Consider the following 11,175-nt stretch of genomic DNA (forward strand, 5'->3'; position numbering starts at 1 on the left):
GACCTCCCTACAACACCTGGACATGCTCCTGATGAGGCTGAGTAGTGTGTGTGACCTCCCCGGGCCTGTATGACCTCCCTACAACACCTGGACATGCTCCTGATGAGGCTGAGTAGTGTGTGCGACCTCCACGTGTCTGTATGACCTCCCTACAACACCTGGACATGCTCCTGATGAGGCTGAGTAGTGTGTGTGACCTCCACGTGTCTGTATGACCTCCCTACAACACCTGGACATGCTCCTGATGAGGCTGAGTAGTCGTGTGTGACCTCCACGGGCCAGTATGACCTCCCTACAACACCTGGACATGCTCCTGATGAGGCTGAGTAGTGTGTGTGACCTCCACGTGTCTGTATGACCTCCCTACAACACCTGGACATGCTCCTGATGAGGCTGAGTAGTGTGTGCGACCTCCACGTGTCTGTATGACCTCCCTACAACACCTGGACATGCTCCTGATGAGGCTGAGTAGTGTGTGCGGCCTCCCCGGGTCTGTATGACCTCCCTACAACACCTGGGCATGCTCCTGATGAGGCTGAGTAGTGTGTGTGACCTCCACGTGTCTGTATGACCTCCCTACAACACCTGGACATGCTCCTGATGAGGCTGAGTAGTGTGTGTGACCTCCACGGGTCTGTATGACCTCCCTACAGCACCTGGACATGCTCCTGATGAGGCTGAGTAGTGTGTGTGGCCTCCCCGGGCCTGTATGACCTCCCTACAGCACCTGGACATGCTCCTGATGAGGCTGAGTAGTGTGTGTGACCTCCACGTGTCTGTATGACCTCCCTACAACACCTGGGCATGCTCCTGATGAGGCTGAGTAGTGTGTGCGGCCTCCACGTGTCTGTATGACCTCCCTACAACACCTGGACATGCTCCTGATGAGGCTGAGTAGTGTGTGTGACCTCCACGTGTCTGTATGACCTCCCTACAGCACCTGGACATGCTCCTGATGAGGCTGAGTAGTGTGTGTGACCTCCACGTGTCTGTATGACCTCCCTACAACACCTGGACATGCTCCTGATGAGGCTGAGTAGTGTGTGTGACCTCCCCGGGCCTGTATGACCTCCCTACAACACCTGGACATGCTCCTGATGAGGCTGAGTAGTGTGTGCGACCTCCACGTGTCTGTATGACCTCCCTACAACACCTGGACATGCTCCTGATGAGGCTGAGTAGTGTGTGTGACCTCCACATGTCTGTATGACCTCCCTACAACACCTGGACATGCTCCTGATGAGGCTGAGTAGTGTGTGTGACCTCCACGGGCCAGTATGACCTCCCTACAACACCTGGACATGCTCCTGATGAGGCTGAGTAGTGTGTGTGACCTCCCCGGTCCTGTATGACCTCCCTACAACACCTGGACATGCTCCTGATGAGGCTGAGTAGTGTGTGTGACCTCCACGTGTCTGTATGACCTCCCTACAACACCTGGACATGCTCCTGATGAGGCTGAGTAGTGTGTGCGACCTCCACGTGTCTGTATGACCTCCCTACAACACCTGGACATGCTCCTGATGAGGCTGAGTAGTGTGTGTGGCCTCCACGTGTCTGTATGACCTCCCTACAACACCTGGGCATGCTCCTGATGAGGCTGAGTAGTGTGTGCGGCCTCCCCGGGTCTGTATGACCTCCCTACAGCACCTGGACATGCTCCTGATGAGGCTGAGTAGTGTGTGTGACCTCCACGTGTCTGTGTGACCTCCCTACAACACCTGGACATGCTCCTGATGAGGCTGAGTAGTGTGTGTGACCTCCACGTGTCTGTATGACCTCCCTACAACACCTGGACATGCTCCTGATGGGGCTGAGTAGTGTGTGTGGCCTCCCCGGGCCTGTATGACCTCCCTACAGCACCTGGACATGCTCCTGATGAGGCTGAGTAGTGTGTGTGACCTCCACGTGTCTGTATGACCTCCCTACAACACCTGGGCATGCTCCTGATGAGGCTGAGTAGTGTGTGCGGCCTCCACGTGTCTGTATGACCTCCCTACAACACCTGGACATGCTCCTGATGAGGCTGAGTAGTGTGTGCTACGTGTCTGTATGACCTCTCTACAACACCTGGACATGCTCCTGATGAGGCTGAGTAGTGTGTGTGGCCTCCCCGGGCCTGTATGACCTCCCTACAACACCTGGACATGCTCCTGATGAGGCTGAGTAGTGTGTGTGACCTCCACGTGTCTGTATGACCTCCCTACAACACCTGGACATGCTCCTGATGAGGCTGAGTAGTGTGTGTGACCCTCCACACGTGTCTGTATGACCTCCCTACAACACCTGGGCATGCTCCTGATGAGGCTGAGTAGTGTGTGTGACCTCCCCGGTCCTGTATGACCTCCCTACAACACCTGGACATGCTCCTGATGAGGCTGAGTAGTGTGTGCGGACCTCCACGTGTCTGTATGACCTCCCTACAACACCTGGGCATGCTCCTGATGAGGCTGAGTAGTGTGTCTGACCTCCACGTGTCTGTATGACCTCCCTACAACACCTGGACATGCTCCTGATGAGGCTGAGTAGTGTGTGTGACCTCCACGTGTCTGTACGACCTCCCTACAACACCTGGGCATGCTCCTGATGAGGCTGAGTAGTGTGTGCTGACCTCCACGTGTCTGTATGACCTCCCTACAACACCTGGGCATGCTCCTGATGAGGCTGAGTAGTGTGTGTGGACCTCCACGGGTCTGTATGACCTCCCTACAACACCTGGACATGCTCCTGATGAGGCTGAGTAGTGCGTTTGACCTCCACGTGTCTGTATGACCTCCCTACAACACCTGGACATGCTCCTGATGAGGCTGAGTAGTGTGTGCGGCCTCCACGTGTCTGTATGACCTCCCTACAAGCACCTGGACATGCTCCTGATGAGGCTGAGTAGTGTGTGTGACCTCCCCGGTCCTGTATGACCTCCTACAACACCTGGACATGCTCCTGATGAGGCTGAGTAGTGTGTGTGACCTCCCCGGGCTGTATGACCTCCCTACAACACCTGGACATGCTCCTGATGAGGCTGAGTAGTGTGTGCGACCTCCACGTGTCTGTATGACCTCCCTACAACACCTGGACATGCTCCTGATGAGGCTGAGTAGTGTGTGTGACCTCCACGTGTCTGTATGACCTCCCTACAACACCTGGACATGCTCCTGATGAGGCTGAGTAGTGTGTGTGACCTCCACGGGCCTGTATGACCTCCCTACAACACCTGACATGCTCCTGATGAGGCTGAGTAGTGTGTGCGACCTCCACGTGTCTGTATGACCTCCCTACAACACCTGGACATGCTCCTGATGAGGCTGAGTAGTGTGTGTGGCCTCCCCGGGCCTGTATGACCTCCCTACAGCACCTGGACATGCTCCTGATGAGGCTGAGTAGTGTGTGTGACCTCCACGTGTCTGTATGACCTCCCTACAACACCTGGGACATGCTCCTGATGAGGCTGAGTAGTGTGTGCGGCCTCCACGTGTCTGTATGACCTCCCTACAACACCTGGACATGCTCCTGATGAGGCTGAGTAGTGTGTGTGACCTCCACGTGTCTGTATGACCTCCCTACAGCACCTGGACATGCTCCTGATGAGGCTGAGTAGTGTGTGTGACCTCCACGTGTCTGTATGACCTCCCTACAACACCTGGACATGCTCCTGATGAGGCTGAGTAGTGTGTGTGACCTCCCCGGTGCCTGTATGACCTCCCTACAACACCTGGACATGCTCCTGATGAGGCTGAGTAGTGTGTGCGACCTCCACGTGTCTGTATGACCTCCCTACAACACCTGGACATGCTCCTGATGAGGCTGAGTAGTGTGTGTGACCTCCACGTGTCTGTATGACCTCCTACAACACCTGGACATGCTCCTGATGAGGCTGAGTAGTGTGTGTGACCTCCACGGGCCAGTATGACCTCCCTACAACACCTGGACATGCTCCTGATGAGGCTGAGTAGTGTGTGTGACCTCCCCGGTCCTGTATGACCTCCCTACAACACCTGGACATGCTCCTGATGAGGCTGAGTAGTGTGTGTGACCTCCACGTGTCTGTATGACCTCCCTACAACACCTGGACATGCTCCTGATGAGGCTGAGTAGTGTGTGCGACCTCCACGTGTCTGTATGACCTCCCTACAACACCTGGACATGCTCCTGATGAGGCTGAGTAGTGTGTGTGGCCTCCACGTGTCTGTATGACCTCCCTACAACACCTGGGCATGCTCCTGATGAGGCTGAGTAGTGTGTGCGGCCTCCCCGGGTCTGTATGACCTCCCTACAGCACCTGGACATGCTCCTGATGAGGCTGAGTAGTGTGTGTGACCTCCACGTGTCTGTGTGACCTCCCTACAACACCTGGACATGCTCCTGATGAGGCTGAGTAGTGTGTGTGACCTCCACGTGTCTGTATGACCTCCCTACAACACCTGGACATGCTCCTGATGGGGCTGAGTAGTGTGTGTGGCCTCCCCGGGCCTGTATGACCTCCCTACAGCACCTGGACATGCTCCTGATGAGGCTGAGTAGTGTGTGTGACCTCCACGTGTCTGTATGACCTCCCTACAACACCTGGGCATGCTCCTGATGAGGCTGAGTAGTGTGTGCGGCCTCCACGTGTCTGTATGACCTCCCTACAACACCTGGACATGCTCCTGATGAGGCTGAGTAGTGTGTGCGGCCTCCACGTGTCTGTATGACCTCTCTACAACACCTGGACATGCTCCTGATGAGGCTGAGTAGTGTGTGTGACCTCCACGTGTCTGTATGACCTCTGTACAACACCTGGACATGCTCCTGATGAGGCTGAGTAGTGTGTGTGACCTCCCCGGGCCTGTATGACCTCCCTACAACACCTGGACATGCTCCTGATGAGGCTGAGTAGTGTGTGTGACCTCCACATGTCTGTATGACCTCCCTACAACACCTGGACATGCTCCTGATGAGGCTGAGTAGTGTGTGTGGCCTCCACGTGTCTGTATGACCTCCCTACAACACCTGGGCATGCTCCTGATGAGGCTGAGTAGTGTGTGCGACCTCCACGTGTCTGTATGACCTCCCTACAACACCTGGACATGCTCCTGATGAGGCTGAGTAGTGTGTGCGGCCTCCCCGGGCCTGTATGACCTCCCTACAACACCTGGACATGCTCCTGATGAGGCTGAGTAGTGTGTGTGACCGCCACGTGTCTGTATGACCTCCCTACAACACCTGGACATGCTCCTGATGAGGATGAGTAGTGTGTGTGACCTCCACGTGTCTGTATGACCTCCCTACAACACCTGGACATGCTCCTGATGAGGCTGAGTAGTGTGTGTGACCTTCACGTGTCTGTATGACCTCCCTACAACACCTGGACATGCTCCTGATGAGGCTGAGTAGTGTGTGTGACCTCCACGTGTCTGTATGACCTCCCTACAACACCTGGACATGCTCCTGATGAGGCTGAGTAGTGTGTGCGGCCTCCACGTGTCTGTATGACCTCCCTACAACACCTGGACATGCTCCTGATGAGGCTGAGTAGTGTGTGCGACCTCCTCGTGTCTGTATGACCTCCCTACAACACCTGGACATGCTCCTGATGAGGCTGAGTAGTGTGTGTGACCTCCACGTGTCTGTATGACCTCCCTACAACACCTGGACATGCTCCTGATGAGGCTGAGTAGTGTGTGTGACCTCCCCGGGCCTGTATGACCTCCCTACAACACCTGGACATGCTCCTGATGAGGCTGAGTAGTGTGTGCGACCTCCACGTGTCTGTATGACCTCCCTACAACACCTGGACATGCTCCTGATGAGGCTGAGTAGTGTGTGTGACCTCCACGTGTCTGTATGACCTCCCTACAACACCTGGACATGCTCCTGATGAGGCTGAGTAGTGTGTGTGACCTCCACGGGCCAGTATGACCTCCCTACAACACCTGGACATGCTCCTGATGAGGCTGAGTAGTGTGTGTGACCTCCACGTGTCTGTATGACCTCCCTACAACACCTGGACATGCTCCTGATGAGGCTGAGTAGTGTGTGCGACCTCCACGTGTCTGTATGACCTCCCTACAACACCTGGACATGCTCCTGATGAGGCTGAGTAGTGTGTGCGGCCTCCCCGGGTCTGTATGACCTCCCTACAGCACCTGGACATGCTCCTGATGAGGCTGAGTAGTGTGTGTGACCTCCACGTGTCTGTATGACCTCCCTACAACACCTGGACATGCTCCTGATGAGGCTGAGTAGTGTGTGTGACCTCCACGGGTCTGTATGACCTCCCTACAGCACCTGGACATGCTCCTGATGAGGCTGAGTAGTGTGTGTGGCCTCCCCGGGCCTGTATGACCTCCCTACAGCACCTGGACATGCTCCTGATGAGGCTGAGTAGTGTGTGTGACCTCCACGTGTCTGTATGACCTCCCTACAACACCTGGGCATGCTCCTGATGAGGCTGAGTAGTGTGTGCGGCCTCCACGTGTCTGTATGACCTCCCTACAACACCTGGACATGCTCCTGATGAGGCTGAGTAGTGTGTGTGACCTCCACGTGTCTGTATGACCTCCCTACAGCACCTGGACATGCTCCTGATGAGGCTGAGTAGTGTGTGTGACCTCCACGTGTCTGTATGACCTCCCTACAACACCTGGACATGCTCCTGATGAGGCTGAGTAGTGTGTGTGACCTCCCCGGGCCTGTATGACCTCCCTACAACACCTGGACATGCTCCTGATGAGGCTGAGTAGTGTGTGCAACCTCCACGTGTCTGTATGACCTCCCTACAACACCTGGACATGCTCCTGATGAGGCTGAGTAGTGTGTGTGACCTCCACGTGTCTGTATGACCTCCCTACAACACCTGGACATGCTCCTGATGAGGCTGAGTAGTGTGTGTGACCTCCACGGGCCAGTATGACCTCCCTACAACACCTGGACATGCTCCTGATGAGGCTGAGTAGTGTGTGTGACCTCCCCGGTCCTGTATGACCTCCCTACAACACCTGGACATGCTCCTGATGAGGCTGAGTAGTGTGTGTGACCTCCACGTGTCTGTATGACCTCCCTACAACACCTGGACATGCTCCTGATGAGGCTGAGTAGTGTGTGCGACCTCCACGTGTCTGTATGACCTCCCTACAACACCTGGACATGCTCCTGATTAGGCTGAGTAGTGTGTGTGGCCTCCACGTGTCTGTATGACCTCCCTACAACACCTGGGCATGCTCCTGATGAGGCTGAGTAGTGTGTGCGGCCTCCCCGGGTCTGTATGACCTCCCTACAGCACCTGGACATGCTCCTGATGAGGCTGAGTAGTGTGTGTGACCTCCACGTGTCTGTGTGACCTCCCTACAACACCTGGACATGCTCCTGATGAGGCTGAGTAGTGTGTGTGACCTCCACGTGTCTGTATGACCTCCCTACAACACCTGGACATGCTCCTGATGGGGCTGAGTAGTGTGTGTGGCCTCCCCGGGCCTGTATGACCTCCCTACAGCACCTGGACATGCTCCTGATGAGGCTGAGTAGTGTGTGTGACCTCCACGTGTCTGTATGACCTCCCTACAACACCTGGGCATGCTCCTGATGAGGCTGAGTAGTGTGTGCGGCCTCCACGTGTCTGTATGACCTCCCTACAACACCTGGACATGCTCCTGATGAGGCTGAGTAGTGTGTGCGGCCTCCACGTGTCTGTATGACCTCTCTACAACACCTGGACATGCTCCTGATGAGGCTGAGTAGTGTGTGTGGCCTCCGCGGGCCTGTATGACCTCCCTACAACACCTGGACATGCTCCTGATGAGGCTGAGTAGTGTGTGTGACCTCCACGTGTCTGTATGACCTCCCTACAACACCTGGACATGCTCCTGATGAGGCTGAGTAGTGTGTGTGACCTCCACGTGTCTGTATGACCTCCCTACAACACCTGGGCATGCTCCTGATGAGGCTGAGTAGTGTGTGTGACCTCCCCGGTCCTGTATGACCTCCCTACAACACCTGGTTATGCTCCTGATGAGGCTGAGTAGTGTGTGCGGCCTCCCCGGGCCTGTATGACCTCCCTACAACACCTGGGCATGCTCCTGATGAGGCTGAGTAGTGTGTCTGACCTCCACGTGTCTGTATGACCTCCCTACAACACCTGGACATGCTCCTGATGAGGCTGAGTAGTGTGTGTGACCTCCACGTGTCTGTACGACCTCCCTACAACACCTGGGCATGCTCCTGATGAGGCTGAGTAGTGTGTGTGACCTCCACGTGTCTGTATGACCTCCCTACAACACCTGGGCATGCTCCTGATGAGGCTGAGTAGTGTGTGTGGCCTCCACGGGTCTGTATGACCTCCCTACAACACCTGGACATGCTCCTGATGAGGCTGAGTAGTGCGTTTGACCTCCACGTGTCTGTATGACCTCCCTACAACACCTGGACATGCTCCTGATGAGGCTGAGTAGTGTGTGCGGCCTCCACGTGTCTGTATGACCTCCCTACAGCACCTGGACATGCTCCTGATGAGGCTGAGTAGTGTGTGTGACCTCCCCGGTCCTGTATGACCTCCCTACAACACCTGGACATGCTCCTGATGAGGCTGAGTAGTGTGTGTGACCTCCCCGGGCCTGTATGACCTCCCTACAACACCTGGACATGCTCCTGATGAGGCTGAGTAGTGTGTGCGACCTCCACGTGTCTGTATGACCTCCCTACAACACCTGGACATGCTCCTGATGAGGCTGAGTAGTGTGTGTGACCTCCACGTGTCTGTATGACCTCCCTACAACACCTGGACATGCTCCTGATGAGGCTGAGTAGTGTGTGTGACCTCCACGGGCCAGTATGACCTCCCTACAACACCTGGACATGCTCCTGATGAGGCTGAGTAGTGTGTGTGACCTCCACGTGTCTGTATGACCTCCCTACAACACCTGGACATGCTCCTGATGAGGCTGAGTAGTGTGTGCGACCTCCACGTGTCTGTATGACCTCCCTACAACACCTGGACATGCTCCTGATGAGGCTGAGTAGTGTGTGCGGCCTCCCCGGGTCTGTATGACCTCCCTACAGCACCTGGACATGCTCCTGATGAGGCTGAGTAGTGTGTGTGACCTCCACGTGTCTGTATGACCTCCCTACAACACCTGGACATGCTCCTGATGAGGCTGAGTAGTGTGTGTGACCTCCACGGGTCTGTATGACCTCCCTACAGCACCTGGACATGCTCCTGATGAGGCTGAGTAGTGTGTGTGGCCTCCCCGGGCCTGTATGACCTCCCTACAGCACCTGGACATGCTCCTGATGAGGCTGAGTAGTGTGTGTGACCTCCACGTGTCTGTATGACCTCCCTACAACACCTGGGCATGCTCCTGATGAGGCTGAGTAGTGTGTGCGGCCTCCACGTGTCTGTATGACCTCCCTACAACACCTGGACATGCTCCTGATGAGGCTGAGTAGTGTGTGTGACCTCCACGTGTCTGTATGACCTCCCTACAGCACCTGGACATGCTCCTGATGAGGCTGAGTAGTGTGTGTGACCTCCACGTGTCTGTATGACCTTTCTACAACACCTGGACATGCTCCTGATGAGGCTGAGTAGTGTGTGTGACCTCCCCGGGCCTGTATGACCTCCCTACAACACCTGGACATGCTCCTGATGAGGCTGAGTAGTGTGTGCGACCTCCACGTGTCTGTATGACCTCCCTACAACACCTGGACATGCTCCTGATGAGGCTGAGTAGTGTGTGTGACCTCCACGTGTCTGTATGACCTCCCTACAACACCTGGACATGCTCCTGATGAGGCTGAGTAGTGTGTGTGACCTCCACGGGCCAGTATGACCTCCCTACAACACCTGGACATGCTCCTGATGAGGCTGAGTAGTGTGTGTGACCTCCCCGGTCCTGTATGACCTCCCTACAACACCTGGACATGCTCCTGATGAGGCTGAGTAGTGTGTGTGACCTCCACGTGTCTGTATGACCTCCCTACAACACCTGGACATGCTCCTGATGAGGCTGAGTAGTGTGTGCGACCTCCACGTGTCTGTATGACCTCCCTACAACACCTGGACATGCTCCTGATGAGGCTGAGTAGTGTGTGTGGCCTCCACGTGTCTGTATGACCTCCCTACAACACCTGGGCATGCTCCTGATGAGGCTGAGTAGTGTGTGCGGCCTCCCCGGGTCTGTATGACCTCCCTACAGCACCTGGACATGCTCCTGATGAGGCTGAGTAGTGTGTGTGACCTCCACGTGTCTGTGTGACCTCCCTACAACACCTAGACATGCTCCTGATGAGGCTGAGTAGTGTGTGTGACCTCCACGTGTCTGTATGACCTCCCTACAACACCTGGACATGCTCCTGATGGGGCTGAGTAGTGTGTGTGGCCTCCCCGGGCCTGTATGACCTCCCTACAGCACCTGGACATGCTCCTGATGAGGCTGAGTAGTGTGTGTGACCTCCACGTGTCTGTATGACCTCCCTACAACACCTGGGCATGCTCCTGATGAGGCTGAGTAGTGTGTGCGGCCTCCACGTGTCTGTATGACCTCCCTACAACACCTGGACATGCTCCTGATGAGGCTGAGTAGTGTGTGCGGCCTCCACGTGTCTGTATGACCTCTCTACAACACCTGGACATGCTCCTGATGAGGCTGAGTAGTGTGTGTGGCCTCCCCGGGCCTGTATGACCTCCCTACAACACCTGGACATGCTCCTGATGAGGCTGAGTAGTGTGTGTGACCTCCACGTGTCTGTATGACCTCCCTACAACACCTGGACATGCTCCTGATGAGGCTGAGTAGTGTGTGTGACCTCCACGTGTCTGTATGACCTCCCTACAACACCTGGGCATGCTCCTGATGAGGCTGAGTAGTGTGTGTGACCTCCCCGGTCCTGTATGACCTCCCTACAACACCTGGACATGCTCCTGATGAGGCTGAGTAGTGTGTGCGGCCTCCCCGGGCCTGTATGACCTCCCTACAACACCTGGGCATGCTCCTGATGAGGCTGAGTAGTGTGTCTGACCTCCACGTGTCTGTATGACCTCCCTACAACACCTGGACATGCTCCTGATGAGGCTGAGTAGTGTGTGTGACCTCCACGTGTCTGTACGACCTCCCTACAACACCTGGGCATGCTCCTGATGAGGCTGAGTAGTGTGTGTGACCTCCACGTGTCTGTATGACCTCCCTACAACACCTGGGCATGCTC

Source organism: Leptodactylus fuscus, chromosome 4 (genome assembly GCF_031893055.1).
Source record: "Leptodactylus fuscus isolate aLepFus1 chromosome 4, aLepFus1.hap2, whole genome shotgun sequence".
Taxonomy (NCBI): domain Eukaryota; kingdom Metazoa; phylum Chordata; class Amphibia; order Anura; family Leptodactylidae; genus Leptodactylus; species Leptodactylus fuscus.